A 21,105-nucleotide genomic window follows, 5' to 3' on the forward strand; every position below is an offset into this window, starting at 1 on the left:
TGTGTCATTAAAAGAAATTGAATATATTGATGAGTGCTCCTGAAATAATTTTTACTCTTTCCAAGGCTGCAAGGATTTTCAAAGCAGTTGCCTTGGATTTCATTTCAGACAACACTGAAATGCTTAACTGTTACTTCACTGTGCCCAAAGATTTTAGTTTATGGTATTCTTCACAAATCTGTGCTGAGAGATGTCCAGACAAGTGAAAATATTATGCCCTGGGTGCAAAGAGATGTTCAAACACCTTGGATGGTACCATCCAGTGGAAAATGATATGATGCTCCCTTGTCTTTGTAACCTTAAGCATGTCAGTGTCAAAGGACTCTGAAGAGGTTTTTTTCCTCTTTATTTTCAGTGCATTCTTGAGAAAAAAAAAAAAAAACAAAGCTAAAAGTAAAATCACTGAGGCAAGTTTTGACACATATAAATTCTTATTAAAATTTCTCTTGGATACTGCTTTATTTGTACAGCTTTGGTTTGCATATAAGCCTGTACTTGTCATTGAAATGCTTTCCTTATCAGAAACATGACAGAGAAAATGAGCCTTCTGTAAAAGAAAACACTCAAAAAAATTGGTAAATGTATCAAGGATTGTGAGAGCTTTCTTGTTAAGCTGTATTATTTTCTTTTGCCACTAAGCTCAAGTGAGAGCTCTTATTTCACATCATTAGCTTATGAAATCTCTTTGGTAAGCCAGGCTTCTTATTGGTCCTGCCACTTTTCCAGCCTGATTTACAATGGTGGTCAATGGTTTTAGCTCCCTGTGACTTGAATGGGACTTGCAGATGCTCAGCAGTTTTAAATATCAAGCCAGTAATTTTTTTCAGCAATTTATTTTAACCTTTGGTTTTTCTAGTCTTTTGGGAAATACTATTTTGGCTGAAGTTCTCCATTGTTGGCTTGGATCTACCTTTCTTCCCATGAGAAGGAACCTGCTTTGTAGCCAAAAGTCATCAGTTATCTCATACAAAATGTGTATTTTAGTGTTAAAAGTAAATTAACTCAATCATAATAGTAAGAAACCTACCAGCCACCTCTCTGTTTGTTATTCTATGAGATTTGCACTTTTCTTCTTAAACTTTATTTCTCTTTTTAAAAACCAGCTCCTTCAGTTATTTTTTCCTTTTGGACTGATTTTGCTACCACACAAAAGTGTGATTGGAACATGTCTGAAAACCATGCAATCTCATAATCAATGCTGTCCATATTCAGTATGTGACTGATTTAATATCAGATTTAATATTAGATATAATATCATTATATCTAAATAATGTAGATTTTGATACACCTAGAAGGGCAGATGAGTCTCTAGTAGTTAACTATAGTTACCTTTGTCCCTATATCCCTAAAGTTATAGAATTATGACCCTTGAGTTGTAGCTTTTTACAGATAACTGAAGTCACTGGAGTGCTGTTCACCTTGTGCCAGGTCAGGAGCTGCTTTGAAGTGCAGAGTTGTGCACAGTTAACACCTCTGTCAGATTTTGTTTCTTGATAGAAACCATTATCAGCTCACCCACAGCCACTTTGCTGTTCTTTGGGTTTTATCTTGATTTAGGAGTTTTTTAAATTTTGTATGCAGATTCTTGAATTCTCTGTTTGCACCCAAAATTATTCAGCCTTGAAAGTGTATTATTGAGCTCTTGCAAAATGCTTGGAGGTGCAGTTTCAAAGCAAGGTATATTAAAGGGTTTTGTGGGATTGTTCAAGTAATGATCTCCCTGAAGTGATATTCAATTCACTCTGTGTCTACTTTGTTAATGATGGCCTGAGACACTGGTAATTAGATCTGTATCTGTTTAGTTTTTCAGAGGAAGATGAAACCAGGAGAAGTGGACAGGAGAAAAAGAAAGGCTAGGTGATGGCCATAGATATGAAGTTTTTCAAAGTGTCTTATAGACAAAGGTCCCTGTCTTGCTGGTTTGTAATGTAGACACAGGAGTAACAGGAAGAAATCTTAAGAAAAAACACTAAATGTGATGTAAAAATAGCCTCAGTGGTCAGCAACTCTAAGCTATTGAGAAACACCCAGTTTTCATTGCACATGCATTCATGCCAATAACAGATAATTTGATGCATGTATGTGGCAGGAGAAGGTGTGCAGTGTGTACTGAAAGGCCCCAGTGCAGAGATAAAGGTGAAAGGAAAAGCTGGGGATGAGAGAAGTGAGGGAAAGTGAGGAGAAGTCAGGAAAGAAAGATTGACTCAGATATGGGTTTAAAGAGATGGAACAGAGAATAGGATGGTTAAAGTACAAGAAAGGTAGGCAGGGAAAATAACACTAGAGAAAATGAAAGAAAGAAAAATTGCAGAGAAAGTTGAAAGGAAATAATGGGAAAGAAGAAAGATAGGAGAAAATAGGGCATATTTGTGTTGCTCTCAAAAAGCTGTGCACTGGCACACTACAAAGACTAGAAAAACAAATATTTCCTTTTTCCTTCTGCAGGGAACAGATTTGTGAGATTGAGACAGGAAAATATGGCTCTGAGCAGTGCTTTTGGGCATAGTGAAAATGATTATTTGTCTCTAAAAATTTCAGAGCAAGAAATGGCACTGGGGAAGAGGCTGGTGGGAGAGTGTGGTCCTGGCAATGCAGTGGTTGCTCTAAGCAGAAAAGCTACATGCCAAATTATTTAATTTATGAACAGATCCAACACCAAACCCTTACTTAAGCGTTGCACTGGGATTGCATCATCAAACCTGACAGTGCTTTTATTTATCTGCTCAGAACTTAGCTTTGCTTAGGCATCAGCTCCCAAACCCTCCCCATCACTTTTGCCAATCTCAGCTGTGCTTTGTGGCAGCACAGGTTTTGGCAGGAGGCTTTTGGAAGCAGGTCCCAGCCCCAGAGCCAAAGTACAGGAGATGCTGCTGGAGCCCATCTCTGTGGGAGAGGAACTGCAACCTGACTGCAAGAGGGATTTCCTGTTTTGGGCTTCCAGGAGCTGCCTTTTGGGACACATCAGGAAGCTGCATTGTTTATTTGTTAAGTGGGCATGGACCTGCACCTGTCTTTAGTGGTTGCTTTGATATCTGAGATCTTGTAAGCAATTTCCAGCTGTAGGCTTAAATCTAAATGATTTTTCTGAGGTGCAGATAGCGTCACGCACTCAAACGGGAGGCCACCTCCTGGAGGGTGCCAAGGATTTTCTAATTTTTGTCAGAATTTTTTTTGTCTTGGATTTGTTTTGAAACTCATTTATTCCCAGTAGAATTTATTTTTACTTACTAGCACATATTTTAACTTTATTAATATAAACATATAAAGAGTCTGCCAAGAAAGGCATGTAGGAAACGAGCATATGAAGAGTTAACACACTTAAAAATCTCCTCGGATGTCAGAATAATTAATGCTTCCAATAAACATGCTAATTAGTTGACATGGAGAATAATCTTCCTGTGTACATGTTGGAGTTTTTCATATTATCCTGAATGCAAACACCACCTTATCATATCCTTACCTTTGAACACTACCTCTACATCATTTCCTGGGTTTAGACACTTGTTATTGACTATACAAAGAGCAGCAAAAAGACTTAATAAAATCTGACAGCAGGCAGCTTTTCCTGCCTGGAAAGATTAAGTGCTTAGCACTTTGCATTTCAATTACCTAAAACTAATGGAAAAAATATTTTACATTTTAGCCCCTTATTTGGCAAATTGCTTGTAGGAAAAAAATATTTCTGATCTACAATTACGTTATTCTTTTAAAATTGGTTGAAAAGTGGATTAATCTATTGGCTGCAATATATAACACTGCTTTTTTAATTAAGCAGATATTATGCAAATTTTAATCAATACTATTGTGTGTCTTCTCTTTGCTAATTCAGACACTGCCAGAATTTTAGATCTTTCCTAATCTAAAAATATATTTTAGAACTGCGTGTATAAATTGTTTCCTATAAGTCATGACTATTCTAATCTTCATAAATTAGCTAAAATACTTTCTTATGCTTACTAAGGCTCATAAATGAATGTAATCAGTAGAGATTTTTCTATTTGAATGGTCATTATATGGAATAAAACACCAACTTGAATTCCAGTTCTTCATTTGTTTTGTTTGAACTCAGAGTTTTCCATGCAAAAGAATGGCTATTTAAAGCAGCTTATACAAACACCTTGAATCACACTGTTTACTGAATACTCTCTCCATAAATTATAATTATATACTTCTTTTTCAGTATTGCATATTTCAGTTTTAACAAGTGCAACAAATCTCTTGGTTTATGGATAAAGGACTTGCCAATTTCAATATTTGAAGTGCTCTCTCGCAGAGCAGTCATGTATTTCCCTGCAGGTACATCTTGGTTTAAATATTGTTAGTAAAAGTAAAAAGATCATTTTCAATCATGAAGGGAATGATGCAGAACATGGCTGGAAATGATACATGGAGTATAGCATAATTTTAAGGGTAAAGGCCTTGATGCATCTGAGTTACTCAGTCAAATATTCCCCCTGCAGCAGTTGATGACATCTCTTGAGTGATATTGCCCTTTTAGCCTGGGCAGTTGCCAGCATTACCCTCATTTATCCTCTTCCTTTGGGACTAGAAATGATAATTGGGGTGAAGTATTCCTTTGGAGCAGCCATTTTATTAACAGATTGCACAAAATCCTGTTCCCTTCGAGAGCAGTGGAGGTGAGCTGCTCTTAGGGATGCTTCTGCAGGAAGTCCTTCATTAGAAGGGACCAAATTCAGTCTGCTCCACACTTGCTCCTGCCACTTTCTTTGGTTTTGGCATGTCTTTCCTGCAGAGCTCTGGTTATGTCACCAGTGCAGAGCAAAGGCTGCGTGTGGGAACACCAGACTGTTACCTAAAAAAACAGCTTGACAAAGATGTTGGGGTTTAAACTCACCGTAGTACAAGAAAACTGCTTTTCAAGACACAGAAATCTGAGGGAATCTGGTAACTTTGGAGGCACTTCTGCATTATGCTGAAACTCTCCTTTACATAAACATCCAGTCCAAAGTTTCTGTTATCTTTGTGATTATGGAGCTTCCCAAGGATGTGGGAAAAGGCTCAGGTAGCACAGACACACAAACCAGTTTCTTTTTCTCCTTGGTTTACAAATGCAAGGTACATCCAGCTGCCAGCAATTCATGCATTAAAACAAGAGAAGAGTTTTCCTTTATAAATTCCTGACCAGCTCTGTTTTAATTTTTCTGAGAAAAATGCAGATGTAATTTTGTTGCAGATTTATTTTGGTTTCAAGCTAGTGATACGTGGTATAAATAATGTCTGATATCTCCACATTGCTTCATGAAGTAGAAAAGTGACTCCATAAGATTTTATAAACTGCCTCACAGGGATGTGAGCAGCAGTCTGTCAAATGACAAGGTGCAGTGGCTCAGGAATAGCTCTGTGCCTGGGAAATGGGTGATGGATCATCCACTCACCAACTCCCTGAACTATTAGGGGACATATATGACTGATTTTCAGTTAGGGAGCATGTAATCTCAATGACTGTCCTGAAAAAAAAATTAACAAAGTTCCAAGTGCGAGGTCCAATCCCACATTTCCTCATGACGAATACAGGTTTGTTAAAATTACCAAGTGGACTTTTACTGTAACAAGAAGTCAGTTAATATGTTGTAGCACTGGATGAAAATTATGATGAGAAAATCAAGCAGACATTTTGTAAATGGGAAACGTCTCATTTCTGGGTTTTTTTCTGTTTAAAGTGGAGATATACACTTTAAGCTATTTATTTGTTGATGGTGATGCAAGCATTTTACATGAGTTGAACCTTCCTCTACCTCTTCTACTTTGCTGCAGTCTAACACAAAATACAAGTTTTCAACCCAAAGATTTTAATCAGACAGGCAAAGATATTGAATTAGTATTCAGTAGATAGGCTTCAATGGAAAGGGCTGCATGAAACTTTGTTTGGCATGGTTTGCTATATATTTCCCAACACAAATGCATTTCTTTCAGATTCTGTATAATAATCAACAGTTAGCAATCTGCAGCATGGAAAAGATAATAGAGTAGTTTGAGATTGCTGTTTCTGACAAGATTCTATTCTCTTACCATTTTTAAATACCTTTACTGAGGTAAGGGATGGTAAAAGGAGAAAAAAGGGAGTTCCTCAGGCAGAAAAGCTGTGGGCAAAAGTCAACGCATAATCTCCAGTATCTCATAAAATGTGCTTATTACTGACAAAAAAAATGGGCAGAGAGTATTGTGGAAGTGAATTATGGCTGCTGTCTCCCACTTGTCGTGGCAACACAGAAGCATCACCTCTGAGACCACAGCCTTGAAGCAAATAGATGGTTTCAATTATCTAATTTTTGCAATGAATGAGTCCTGTTTATTGGAAATCTATATGTGGTTGGCAATGGCAAATGGTAACTGTGCATATATGCAGTGCAGTGCTGGTTAATTTACAGCCTCCTCTGAACTATAAAGCAGCAATGTTATTTCTAGAAATGAATACAGGCAGTATAAGTAGCCATGGCAGAATAAGCAAACTTTATCTTTCTTCTTATTGTCTTTAAGTTGTTTGCATTTATATTTATTTACAAACGAGCCATGGCTGGAGATCTTCATCGGGGGTCAGGACTTTTTATGCCACAGTGAATAACTGAAGATAATTACTGTTTTGCTGAAAGATTGGACAAAGTTTATGACAAGATGCCACGTGTGAAAAACGAGGAAATAAGGGTCACATTTGCAGCAGTAACAGATTAATAGAACACACAGAGAAGCTGACAGCAGCTCGTGACAGCTTTACCAGGAATTGTTCTCAATGGTGTAGTGAAATTTTACCATTAAACATCTCATTGTAAGTTTTGCATGTGGTTTTGCTCTATAGTCCCTAAGTTATGTACACAAAAAGGATGGCCAAAACCTTATTCTTGGCCTCTATTTGACAGAGAGGCTTTTATGCACTGAAATATCTTGCTCAAGTCAGTGAGGAAGTGCTGCCTCTTGGTCAGGGAGCCCGTGTGACACGAGGTGTGTTGTCACCTGCAAATCACATTTTGACCATGACCTTAATCCTGCTGTTATGGGAAATCTCTAGGGTAAGCAAAGCCACTGATAACTTGAAGGTTAGGATAAGGGCGTTTTCTGAAAAAACACTGGAGAATGAGGAGCATCCAGAATGGCTCATTCCTTTGTGTCCTGCATTCCTGTCCTGGGCATCAATAGCTCCATGTCCAGTTAAATTGTTGCACTTTTGTACAGACAGGAACATGTCTAACAGAGACACACAGATGGGTGTGAGACACTATCTGATAAATAGAATTCTAGTCTACAGGGACTTCTAGAAACCACAAGCTACTGCTTCTGCTGTCTGACAGGAATGGGGACCATGCTGGGCATCAACCACAGGAGGGGTGAAGTCTGCAAACATTTTGCAATTCTTTTTGCTTTCCAGTGGTGTAACTCGCTCCTCATGTGAATTCAGCTTTAACTGTTTGATTCTTACTGATGTGTTAAAATTCTTGCAGGAATAGAGAGTTTATCATCCGTGTCTCATTGGCAAGAGAATTCAAGTGTTGTTACATTTTCTTTCTGTGAAGATATTGAAAAGGAGACCATAAACCAAGCAGGTGTGGCGTAAGCACTGTTTCCCTTCATTACTCCTAGGAAGTCATCTTTCAGATTAGGAATCAATTAAAGAAATTAGCCTATTCCTTGGAAGTGAGCTCAGGGAGACATGCAGTGCCTCCTGGCCAGCAGCACAGACAGGTAAAAGATAAGCCTTAATGTACTGTGGTCTGACAAATGCTCTGGGTCTGGCTTTCTGCCTGCAGAAACAAACCATTAACTAGCAAGAAGGAGCAAGTTTTGGAACTGTGGCTGGATCCCTATAAACCTAGGGACATAAAAAATCTTAGGCAAAAGGCATTTTCTTATTTTCAGAGTAGTTCTTCTCTTTTATGGGAGATCTTGCCAATATAAGTGTGGAAATCTTCCAGCATGAGATTGGAATATTTCACCAGCATGGCTGACAGTGCACCCCTGAATGCATCTTGTGGATTTATTTAACTTTTGGTCTATAAATGAACATCAAATGGGAACAGTACTCTTGTAGCAGACTCAATCAACACCTCTTGAGTAACTGTCATTAAAACCTGTCAAGGAGCCTATTTGAGCTCTGGTAAAAAATGCAAAGGCAGTCAAAATCTCTGAGAAAACACTAGAAAGGCAGATGATTAAAACTCTGGGCAAGGTATTAAAACTAGTGTAGCGGCTACAAGAATGAGGAAAAGCTTTGCAGAGCCTGCACAGATACCTGCATATTTGGGAGTGGCACATTGACACAGTGAGCACAAGCCAGCTACACATGTAGTGAGTGGTGAGTGAATTCTCACCAACATTTCTGCTTCCCTTTACAGCACAGCTCAAAGACTACTTCTGACCTTGGTGGGGCTTTTTCTTCCTGTCATCTGCACAACTTAGATATGATAAATTGTCCTGGTTCCATCACTTCTGTAAATATCTCCCATGCAAAACCATAAATACATGGCTAAAACAAGCAATCCCAGGCAATGTACTCTGGGATGATCCTGCTTGAGCATGGAGGTTGGGCCAGATGATCCAGTGTGGTCCCTTCCAACCTGACCATTCTGTGGTTCTGTATTTCCCTGAAATCAAAACCAGAGACAGAGATTATATGTGGGCATTTCCAGTATACTAGTGGCACAAGGCAATAAGAAAAATTAGGATTGAATACTTTATTGGACAATTAAAAATGGGACCCTAGAAATTGTATTTGATCTCCAGTTTCAATAATGGCACTCCATGTATTTGACTTCAGAATATTGATCTAAAACTGATCTCTATTTTTCAGTGGTAGAAAATGACTATCAGAGAGCCATGAAGGAAGTAATGACTGTTGTTGGCCAACATGCTACCCTGGGAAGAGGACCTTGCCTGCATCTATGTTAAGATAGGAAGTTTTTTATTGATATCTTCTGCCAATTTAGATACAAAGATAATCAGTCTTTCAATAAAATGGCAGCCTAACATCCAGATCAATAACTGGGTCCCTCTCTGGCAGACAGAACAGAGTCAACATTTTGCTGATATTTTGTTTACAGATATAGAAAATGCCAATCAAAAAGATCACACCTTCACGGCTTTTACGGAATACTGATCAAAGAAGATCTAGTGTTTATTGACCAGGGAAATGGGCTTGAAGAGAAAGAGAAATGTAAATATTGTGTTCAATGCAACAGAAGGCTCAGAAGTGAATGAGTCTGCAGCATGTGAATATCCCTCCCTTACTGGGACCACTGGTGCACAGGCCATTCCTGCTGCATTTCCCTGGCTCCTGCTGCCTGCCCAGAGCAAGGGTGTGATGGCGCATGGATCCTTTCTCCATGAACACACACCTCTTGTATAGCACTCAGCAGGTCCTGTGGGCATGGACATCGTAGAACACTGTTGTCCCCTTGTGCCTGCAGTGCAGAAGAGAAGAGCAGCTGGGAATTATTTTTGAATGGAAAATGTGGGGAAATCCTTCTGTTCAACAGCATGTCCATGATAATGACCTCAGAAGGACATAATAACTAATGTATTTTCACTAAGGATAAGCCCAAGATTTAATGGAATAGTTGAGCTGGAAACTGCAATATTTGAATCTGGTATTTCTAACTTTGCCTTCTTTTCACCTTATACAGGCCACAAGATTTATTAAAATTTTATGTAATTACAGCTTTGACCTGTAAAATCTGCATGGATTACTTCAATGTCAAGGATGGTACAGCCTTGAGATACAAACTTTAAAGAAGGCTGTGAGTTATATCCTCAGTTATAAATCTTCACGGGATTGATACTTGATGGAAAAGTGCAGTCTGCCACAGCACAGGGTGAGATTTGTCACTCTTGCTCAAATTTAGTGAGTACATTGCATTCTAAGTCTGCTCATTGAAATCAGAGAGAGATGATGAAACATGGTCCTTTCCAAAGAGCATCCCAGAAAGGTGCATAAATAAGTACTAGAACCCACTGGAAAATAGATGTGTGTAGGCAATGCTTAAAGGTTTATTTTGTGTCCTGCCAAAAAAATGGATACTTTAAGATAATATGAGGGAAGATTTTCCCATGCTATTATGCATTTAATTTCATTTTTATGGCACAGTTTTTCATACTGTACATGGTAACTGAATGCAGCACCTGGATTAAAAACATTTATGTCTTGTTTCCTATGGAGGGAAATCAATCCTCTCCATTCCTTGATGCATTTCCTATGGAAGAAAATCAATTTAGTGTATTTTCTTTTATGCGAGTTGGTTAGTGACTGTAGGAGGGGGGAAATGATAAGCTTTACGTGAGTGTAATGAAAGAAAGTTATTTTGGCTGGCAATTAAAATAATTAAATTTAGAATGAACACAATTATGCTTTCAAGAAGGATCCAGGAATGCAGTTTCTATGAGGTTTGAAATGGACTTTGTAGTGAGCGGGGACAGTCATGTGTCAGCCACCAGAATTAATTCAAGGAGACTGCAAGGAAATGAGTTTTAGTGAAATCCAAATTTGATAGGTGCCCAAATGCCAGTTCAGCCTCCTGAGAATGGTCTTCTGCTTCTCACTAAGGGATGAGAATAAAACCAGAAGATCTTTATAAAAAAAAAAAAAAAAAAAAAAGAGATGCCCTTGTCCCTGCTGTGTGATTGCCTTGTTTTCTTTTTCCCCAAAGAATTGATGATTGAAAAAAGGGAGATAACTCATTGTGGTTCAGTTCAAGGCAAGAAGAGGGGATCATGCAGCAATGAAAAAATGTATTACAAAATAAAAATAGCCTGATCAAAGTTATCTTGATGTCTGATGGAAACAGAAACTCTGCACCGTGTTGAAGGAAATGAAATATGGAAATTCAAGCAACCCCAATTTCAGCCTCAGCTTCCCTCTGGCACCCTGTGCTGGCGAGTGTCCAGTTCTGGGCATCACATGAAAGCCAAGGAGAGGCAGTGAGGGGCCTCCCTGGGGGCACGGGGCAGGGGAAATGCTCAGGAGTAGTGCTGCTCATGGATAGGCAACTGCAAAGAGAAATCCCTGCCCACCTAATAAACCCATGGCAGAGGCCACAGACAGACTGGATTTCCAGAACAACCATTTATTTAATTAGAAACTGTTCTGAAACACAAACTTTCTGTTGGGAAACTGCATTTCTTCAGGAGAAGCTTCCCTGGACAAATTTTAGTATTCTGAAACAACCAAACAACAAAAATGGTCTTTACTGGTATACTCCTCCAAGGCAAAAGCAGACACACTCTCTGTCAGTGGTGTTGATGTCAGTGATTTTTCAGGCATTGCTGCTTTTGCCACTGGTAATTATTGTCTTAAACAACAAACTCTTATTTATGTAATGAGGTAATATTCTTTAAAATAGTTCTCATAAAATGACACTAAACTTTCGTAGGATTTAATATATTTTAATTTCTTTGTTGCAAATCTGCTGAGTTTAGGAGTAAACATTTTAAACATTTTTCTCTGCAAATCCACAAATCAAGATGCATTCCGCCTGACAGCCCCTCATTTGTAAAGATGTTGTCAGTCAGATCTTGTCTTCAGCAACATCTTTCTTATAAAGCTGTCACTTTGGGGAGTTTTCAGTCAAGAGGAGAAGAGGCATTAGAAATCAGAGCTTGAGATCTGCCTGTAATACATGGATGGGGATAAAATGACTGCCAATACTGCCAAAAATGACTCTGCACCCACAACTGGGGCTTGTTAGCACCTCCTGCTAAGATAGGGCAGAGTCAGAGTTTTCCCTTTGCTTCCTCAGAGCTGCTTTCCTTCCTGCAGCCTCCCACAAGGGCTGGCTGATGGATCCAGCCTTGGCTGGGCAGGAGGGTGCCCAGAGCGGTCTCACTTCTGGCCAGGTCACCTTCCCCAGCGTGTCCCCTGGAGAAAGCCTCTCCCAGGACCACGCCCTGTAACTGCTGCTCCCCAGGGTGAAGCTTCCGTGCCCGCCTGTGCTGCGCTTCCCCGGGAGCTGCGCTGGCTCTCATGGCCCGCTGCTCGCCCTGGGTGTGCTGAGGATACACTGCCCTCGTCAGCTGAAACCTAAAACACCGGCGTGACCGACAGCAGGACGGGTCAAGAGCTCCGGCTCAGAGTTCACAGGAGAAAATAGCACCTACAGTTCTTTTTTATACCTCCAGGCAGTGTTCAGCCAGGAAACCTCTGCCTTCTGGGTCCATCCATTCTGTCAGCTGGAAAAAAAAAAAAAGAAAAAAGCCTGATGTGGTATTCACATGTCCTCTGAACAGAGAGAGACTTAGCTTTCTCAGGATTTCTCTTGAGAGAAGCTGTGAGAGAAGCAGAGAAAAGAGAATCAAACCAATTCCTATCTCACTTGCTGCTGCTCGTTGTTGTGCACATGTGGAATGTGGTACAAAGATTGTTTACCCAAGGTGATTTCTTAATTGGAATCTGGTGATGGTGTTTTGGATTGATTGATCAATTAGGTCACAGCTGTGTCAGGACCCTCAGCAGAGAGAATCACGGGTTTTCTAGTTAGTTAGTGATAGTTCTTATTAGTGTAATACAGTTTTAGGATAATATAGCTTAATAAAGTACTTAATTAGCCTTCTGATATCATAGAATCAGAGCTCATCGTTCTTTCTGCATTGGGAATCACTACACCACTATGATGTTTCTGTTTAAAGAAGGAGGTCTAAACCAGCTTCAGAGTGGAGGTCAGACAGCTCATGAGGGGCATTTAGCAGGTGTGATGGCTTGAGCTGCCTTTTGGTGCTGCTTTGGGCAGTATCTGTAGTGTTCCACCTCTGTGAGACCCAGGTACAGGCCTGGGAAGGAGGAGTCCCCTTCCCACTCTCAGCAGCTGGAGTTAAACCTGGTGACTCAGTGATCTCTTTCCTCCCTGCCAAGTGAGAGTATGGACAGCAGGTAAAGCCCACCTGTGATTTGATTTATGAGAGAAAAGGTACTAGGAGAGACAGTACAAAAATGAGGATATTGCATGATTTCCTTTATACTATTTTCCCTTGATGTTTGCACCTTCTGCAGAGAACAGCAGGCAGGATGCAAAGTCCCCCAGAGCTTTATGGAAAAGAGGAGGAAATGAGGGAAATACTACAATATCCGTGAAGTTAGTGACAAAATTTTACTAGTTTCATTCTGTCTCAGACCACAGGAATTTTTTTCAGTACTCAGACACTTTATTTAAGTAATTACACTGGAACAGATTTAGCCCTCGGTGTTTCCACAGTGAAATCTTAATTTATCTGGGACTAATGTTTTACATGGTGTATAGAAAATAATTTCAACTTTTCTCCAACTAAAGGAAAAAAGGAGCTGGCATTAAATAAATGTCTTGGGTCATATGGAAACTTTGGTTTATGTCAAGATTACTGTTTCTCTAGAGTGATAATAGAAATTAAATAACCTGAAGAATTTGTATTTTGGGGAAAAACTCACACCTAACTTCTTATTATTAATGACATAGTTCAGATCATTGATTTTACATCCTGTGTGGTTTAGCTAATGATTACAGAAAGGCCTTCAAAGATTGCATGTTAATGACATCAATTATCGCAAATGACAGTCTTTATGAATTGTCATGAATCTCAAGTGACACTTAGGATAGGAACAACAACAGCATGTGATGTGGGAAGTTATATAAAGCAATTAAGGTCATGAAAACTTTCCTCAGTACCTCTTTAAAAAAAAGTTATTCAATTATAATAATGGTCAATTCTCAGCAGACAAAAAAATTCTTTATCTGGTTTCCTTCTGGGCATTTAGTAATGGAGCTCCCACCTGCTGTGTAACATTTTATCATGTCATTTCTAGTGAAAACAATTTGCATTGGCGCACTAATCGAGTGGAAGTTTTCACACATTATTTTTGAAGGAATAAAAAAGGTTTTGCATGCAACCACATTCTTCACTATCAAATTCCTCACTTGAGGAATATGAATTTTTAAAAGCCTAATTATACTCATTTTTTGAAGGAAAGGACAAAAACCAAGGGAATAAGGAATGAGGGAGTGTGTGATGCTTTGCCGTTGTGCCATGTGATGGGTTTTGGTTGTGTTTGGCCCTGCCCCTCTGGCTTTGCCACCCTTACTCAGCTTGTGCATGCAGGAGCAGCACACTGCACTTCACAGCAGAGGCAGAGTGACAATTAGTGCTTGTCATTAATTATCCCATAATAAGCATTTGTGGAGAGCCCACAACCAGTCAAAGCTCCCAGCTCTGTGTCCTCTGCCCAGGGAGCTGCCTCGTGGCAGTGGGGACAGCCCGAGGTGTGGCTGCCTGCAGGTTCAGGGCTGACTCCCTGCCCTGTGTGTTGGGCAGTGCTGAGGTTTGGCCTGGGGGAGGGCACTTCTGGGGGACACTGAGCTGCGCAAAAGGCTGGGGGGAGCCACCACCTGTGGGAGGATGCTGCTCCTTTGGGCTGCCCTCGGTGCATGGGAGTGACCAAGATCCCTGAATTCTCTTCACTGTGGGCTTTGCTGTATTTCACTGTTTAAAAAAAAAAAAAAAAAATTAAAACTGAGTCTTTTTTTAACTGAGAAGATGAACTGTAAATGTTTTGATTTTAGGAGGCTTATAAATGCTTATGAGCCCCATGGATCTGTTTAATGCTCTGTTCTACTGCAGTTTCCCTTTGAAGTGAGAGACTTCTGATAAAAGTGATGTACTTTATGCTTAGAGCAGGATTTATATTGTGGTGAGATGTGAGAAGCCTTGGTCAAGGATATGGAGCTCGTTGCACAAGTTCCTGTGGACAGGCAGATAAAGGCTCTGTCCTGAGGAACACCCAGGCTGCACCAAATGCCATAAACCTTCTTCTTAACTGAAGAAAACAAATTATGGTTAAGGGCTAGTTCTTCAAAAGAGCTCCTGGAAAATGGAATTCATCTATTCTGATGCCTTTTCTCCATGGCTTAATAAGAATCCCAGCAAATACATCAAACAAAAGGTAAAGGGAACTGCTGTGATGAGAACAGGGTTTGCTCCAGCTGGGAGAGAAGGACTGAAACCAAATGGGTGTAGAGAGCACAGGATTCATGCTCCCTCACATATGTGATGTTAGATTGTGTTCAGAGGTGAAGATGCAGATCATGTGCTCTGCCTTTCTTGGAATCATATTTTTACTAACATTTTCCTACAGTTTCTGCCTTGGGCTGATCTGTTGCCTCCCCATGTGCCTGTAGGGATGTGAGCCTGGAGGTTTTGCCTGAGCTAAGTATCTGTGGAATTGCATGGGGCAAGCTCCTGCAGTGGCTCTGCCATGAGGATGTTTTTTTCACTTCTGCAGACTTTCAAAAGAGTGATTTAAAGTGTTTGCTGACATAGTGCCCAGTGACACTCATCACAAAGGCACTGTCCCTGCCACTGCTCAGTTTAGGAAAGCACAGAAGTTAAATCACATTTCGGGCTCTGGAATGGTTTCTCTGTGGTTTCAGGAAAACTGTTTTGCTGCTGTCTGCCTCCTTTGAGGAATGGAGGGCAGTGATGCTTATCAGCTTCACAAAGACTTTGTGATAATTAACATTGTAAGATGAAAAGCTACTTGATTTTGTAACAGGATTTTGGCTTATGTGTCTGCTGATTGGAGACAAGAAGAGCAATAGATGAAATTGCTCAAAGACAAATCCAAATAACTTCAAACTCCACTGAGGTTTAAATAAACCCACTGTAGCACATCCATTTTTCTTAGGGATCTGTAATAACTTAGAAAAAGTATTATAATGGACAGATATAAATTTGAAGTCTCACCAGCTCAGCTCTGCCTCTTTTTTTGTGCAGCAGGGCTATGAATTTTCTCTTAGGCTACCAGCTACTGATGCAGCTTCACATAATCTCTTGCCATTAAACTCTGGTTGAGTTCAGTTATAAAGCAAAACTCTGCATGGGAGGTGTATCATGGAATGGACACTTTGAATTTTGTATCTGAACTCTGGTTATCCCACTTATCTTTTCAATGTTTATTTCAAGCACAAACTCCTTTTTTGTGCCCTGTGGCCCTGTATATCATCTTGGATCCAAATTAATGAAAGTACCAGAGCCATCTCCAGCTCCCTGGCTTTGACATTTTGGCAGTTCCTCGTTCCTCATTTGAAGTGAGTTTGTGGCTAAAAATTGTAGTGTCATCCACAATGCTGAAAAATAATTTGGTTCAAACAGATTTCAGTCTCTTCAAGGATCAAAAGCGTAATAGATGAAAACACAGTATGTCAGGGGGTTTGAGTGTTGATTTGAGACTTGTCAGACCCAAATTTCCTACTTCTTCTTTGGAGTTAAAATGAAGTGCTAAAGATACACTGGGCAGAATCCAAAGTAAAATAGTCTTCCAACCATGCTGGGAGAAATCTTGTGCCCTCTGATCCCTTACCCTGAGTTTCTGCTGATAGTTATTTAACACATTTCAGAATGCTTTCCTCTGTGTGCATGCAGCTGATATGAACCAGCCTGCAAAAGAAACCTGAGCATTCAGTGCTCTGCCTTAGTACAGCATGAAAGACATAAAGCAATTTAATGTTATTAATTGCTAGCTGGCTGATTAGATTTACTAGAAATTGTCAAACCTTAACACCCCCAAATAATCATTTCTCACCCCCCAAAAAATTATTATGCCATTAACTTTTTTTTCCTAGCAGGTTTTCCAAAGTGAAATCACGAACTGCTATAAAATTTTTATTGCACATTTTAATTTATTTCTCACTCCAGTTAGGAAATATCTCAAAAAATATATTTTGGTGTTCTCTACTGTCATTATTTGCCATTCATAAAGAAAATATTTGTAACTACTTATTCTATCCATTCTGAATTTGAAATCTGTGTCACTTTTCCTTTTCTGTTTTTTACTTTCTGGAAGGTCGGAGACAAATGATATCAATAAAAAGTTTATTATTTTTAGATGACTGAATGGGAAGGACCAGATGCCTTCTGCAGACATGTGGCAAGACGGGGGAAGGGGATGAAGGTGAAGGCAAGACTGCAGCAATTCAGGGCATTTTAGTGCTAAGACTACACAAAAGGCATGGATTTACCTTGCTTGAGGCATCCGGGTTAGGAAGGTAATTGCACTGGGATCTCTGCAGTCAGCAGAGAGTCAGGGATGCTTTCAGGGGGAATGATCTTTTTCTGTGTATTACATGGGGTCAGCTGCAACTGCAATTATACCCAAGTGCTCTAAAGTGCCCCAAGAAAGGCAAAGCCCTTTGTGCTTGTTAGTGCTGCTTTGCATGGTTTATGCTCTGCTTGCTGAAGTAGCTGAGGGTGCAGGTCCCTCTGCCTAAGCACCCACTTTCAGAAGCTACAGAATATAAATTTTCTCAGGGGTAAAAATTTTCCTGCATGAGGGAAAACCATTCTGTGAGAAATATCTGGTGTGAAAATGAAGTACCAGGCTTGCATGTTTACTTCATGTGGATAACCATGTAAGGGACCTGGGGAAAGAGATTAAATATTTTAGAATGACACCAACTGCTTTTTGATCTCAGCATAGATTTAATACTCAGTTCTGGTGCAGGGGGGCTCCGTGCTGTTGGAAGCCAGAATTTCAGTAAGGATGTGAAACTTCAGCATCAAAAAGGCAGGCTCTGATACTGGTGAGAGGAGTGTAAAAGTTTTTGACAGAGAAGTACATAAACAGAGACCAAGACTGGGTGTTGATTGTATGAATAATGAATATTTCCCAAGTGTTTAATTCAAGGTTCTCATTTCCTCCAGTATAAGGGGCATCTCTGTGGATAAAATATCTCAGATATTTTCAAACCATCAATCGTTTGCAAAATTCCTGGAAGATTTCCATGCAGTTGCAAGTAGTAATTGGCATAGGAGAATACAAAAAGAATCAATATTAAAACTGTCTTCATAGTTCAGACTATCTAGTCTGGGAGTCAGATTAATCCAAGCTTCAGAAATATTGAAAGTGAAGTGCTAGCTGCCTCTCAGTGGATTTGGCAAATGGACATTTCCACTCTCTGTTATCAAGGCTGCCAAGCCCTTGAAGTTTTTCCTGCTGCATCTGAATTTGCCCTCCCTGGGCAACCACCCCAGGCCATTAATGAGTGTGGCTGGGCAGCGTGGTGGCCACACATGGGGCTGCTGTGCTCAGAGAAGGGGGTCTCAGTTACATGGTGCTTTCTATGTCTGTCTGAAATGTTCAGGTTTTCACTTCAGGCTCACCCCTAGCCCTACAGCACAGGGATGCTTGGCCAGTCACACAATTGTCAGAGCTGTTAAAGCTCTCGTGTTCTTCTGATGTGGTTTAGTGGGAGCTGCAGCTGCAGCTAGGGACTTCTGCAAAGCAATGAGCATTTCCAGCAGCTGGTATTGTTAGGCTCTAGCACTGCTGAAGAGAGTTTATGGGATTGCCTTTGTAACTTACTGCACAGATGAAACTGTTTTCTCTCTTTCATTCCTGTCAAATACTGACTGACTGCACTTTCTCTGCAGCTGATTGTCAGGACGCGATATCTCAATAGGAAGAGCACGCTTTCATTATTTATGTGTCAGACACGGAGGTACCTAGCAAAAGATGATGGGAAGGATTAAATCCTTCAAGCAAAATGCTTAGGAAAGCAATAAGGCTCTGCTAAAGGCAACTGAGTGCTACATGTTGGTGCACCAGCTCTGCTGACACCCACTGCACCCACTCTGCAGGCAGGTGTTTGTGAGAGACAATAACACAGATGTGGGCATGGTGGTGAGAGGTCACACATCTCTTAACTGTCACCTCCTTCATCCCATAATAGATTATCTATAAGACAAACAAAACACAGCATTTGCCTCACTGCCCCAGTCTGGGCCTCTTTCACTCCATGGGTGGTGGGTGGTGGAGGAGGAAAGGTGGGAATTATGGCTTTTATAGATAATGATCATTTAATACATCTTCATTTTCCTTTATATATGTTAGTATAAGTGAAATTCTAGCAAAGTGATGATTTAGGAACTTTGTAATAGCCCTTGTTGTGAAAAAAATGACCAAAGCTTTCTTCTGCACAGATTCATCTGCAGCTGCTGCACCTCTGCCTGGCATTTCAATGTCCTTCTGAGGGGACAAACCCAAGTGTCACACAAATGGCACAGCAGAGACAACTGTGAATGTGTTAAAGCCCTCAAACTGCTCTGCTTCCAGGTTTGTTTTCTGTCTTGGTAAACTCTCATTCTCCTGACCAGCAGAAATGGGCTGGGTGGGTGGGTGGGATGAGGGTGTCACACAGTCCCCACACTGCGTGTGAGCTCTTAGGTGTGCCTGGGTTTTCTGAAGGTGCTGGAAATGGATCCCGTTCTGGCTGGATTACAGGTTGGGGTGAAAGCAGTTCTGGAGCCCAAACTCAGACCCCACTTTTGCACCCATGCCTGATAGCAGAGTATGTTGGGGCAGAACTGAAATGCTGGAAGTTTTCAGTCCTTCCCTAGAAGCATTTTTAAGGTTGTTTTGCAGCCACCTAAAGATGGGGAGTTTTTTTAAGGGGACAGACTCAGACCATGCTGCAATGCCTGTGCACTGCAGTGGGGAAGGTACAGCTGTGTCCCCTCCTCTGATGTGTTCCTCAGGTATATTTTATAAGTAGATGAATTATGAATGGGTTTCAGTTGTCAAGAAAATCCCAAGAAAAACATGACACTGAGCATCATGTTACTCATGGCATCCAGAAGTTATTTGAAAATTAATGGAAGATTATTTCCCACTCAGCTCACACAGACATCTGAATCTGGGTGCTGCCAGCTACTGCAATGTTTTACATGAGAGCATGTGCAGAATGTTTTTAAAAGAAGAAATATCCTTCTGGCTTTGTAAAAAATAATCTTTATGCAGTTGCACAATAAGCACTTTCAGCAGTGAATCTGCAGTTCATCAGTACAAATGTTTAATGTGCAAACATGCAAATACTGTGAATTCATTGAAAGCTTATTTAACAACATGATAGGAGCAATGCATATATTCTTCAGTGAGAATAACCACACATTTAATTTTATCTCATCATGAGAGCTGGTTTTAATGTTGATAATGCTTTTCTAAAGATGAAATGTTGACAACACATATTCCTTGCTATAAGAATAAATTAATATTGATTAATGTGAGTGACTTAATTTAAACTGTATTGTCATGTCATACCACTTAGATTTCTTTTGAATGCTTTTAAAGCAAGTTTCAGTTCACAAATAGATGAGTGATTATATTTATGTTAATTTTTTATAGATATCTCTTTCAAGGTTTTCATCACCTGTATACATGAAACTTTGAGCCTTGGTAAAATTCTCATGCAGCAGATTTTATCCAACTAAACTTGTCCTTAGTGTAACACAATAGAACATGTCATTATGGGTATTATTCCTCTCTTTCTATTTGTGTCCATATCTTAATAATTGCATTAATTTTGCCCAGACAATACTGGAGTAGAGTAGTAAATGTTTAGTTAAATTCTAAAATCTTTATGGGTTTGATGTGTTCAAGGAGGTAAAATATTTGCACTTTCAATGCCTGTGCTAAAGTTGCTGTATTGTGATTCTCTCAATTGCTTCCTGATATGTGAATGAAGAAGTGCAAAGCATGAAGGAAAAAGTTCCTGATATATATATTGTCTTAACATTTTCCTGTCTCTTCACACATATATGAAAGAAAACAGCAATTCTATGTAATCTTTAAAAAAATCTTCTAAGGTATAGAGACTGTGAGGGTGGTGTGAACCATTGGTGTGTTTGGGCTCCTTTGAATGAGTGCTTTGTGGCATCAAGTAATACTTGAAAGAGAGCACAACAACGGGACAGTGTTTATTAGGATTTTTAGAAAATTGTTTTAAATATCACTGTGGCAAAGAAGTTTCTAAATACCTCCAGGATATAGCAGAAAAATTAGAAGGGGTTCTGTAGGAAATGTTGTATAGTTAGTCCATTTCCAGGGCAAAACTGGCAAGAATGGGAGTATTATTTGGATAAGAAATCTTAGTGTATCTGTGTGATTGGCACAGGCAGTGTTGTGGTGCTCTGTAAATTTACCATGACAATGACTTTCAACTATTTGGGTTGCATTTCCCAGACCCCAAATCAGCTCCAGAGTATAATCACATGCTAAGTCTGTCTTTATTCAAGATGCTTTTGAGGATGTTCATCTTTCAGGGGCCTCAGCAGCACCGAGCCGATATTCAAATATGAGTACGTGTT

General features: G+C 39.9%; 1 long non-coding RNA gene across 1 annotated transcript in view; it reads left to right on the forward strand.

The window, feature by feature from the left end:
* The window catches only part of LOC137476858 (uncharacterized), a 27,985-nt gene extending 8,790 nt beyond the window's left edge, over positions 1–19,195 (forward strand). Inside the window, exons 2-4 of the long non-coding RNA XR_011000667.1 lie at positions 7,455–7,563; positions 9,668–9,821; positions 18,943–19,195. This is a non-coding gene — a long non-coding RNA (uncharacterized lncRNA). The remainder of the gene's footprint in view (positions 1–7,454; positions 7,564–9,667; positions 9,822–18,942) is intronic.
* The last annotated feature ends 1,910 nt before the right edge of the window (positions 19,196–21,105 follow it).

Source organism: Anomalospiza imberbis, chromosome 7 (genome assembly GCF_031753505.1).
Source record: "Anomalospiza imberbis isolate Cuckoo-Finch-1a 21T00152 chromosome 7, ASM3175350v1, whole genome shotgun sequence".
Lineage (NCBI taxonomy): Eukaryota > Metazoa > Chordata > Aves > Passeriformes > Viduidae > Anomalospiza > Anomalospiza imberbis.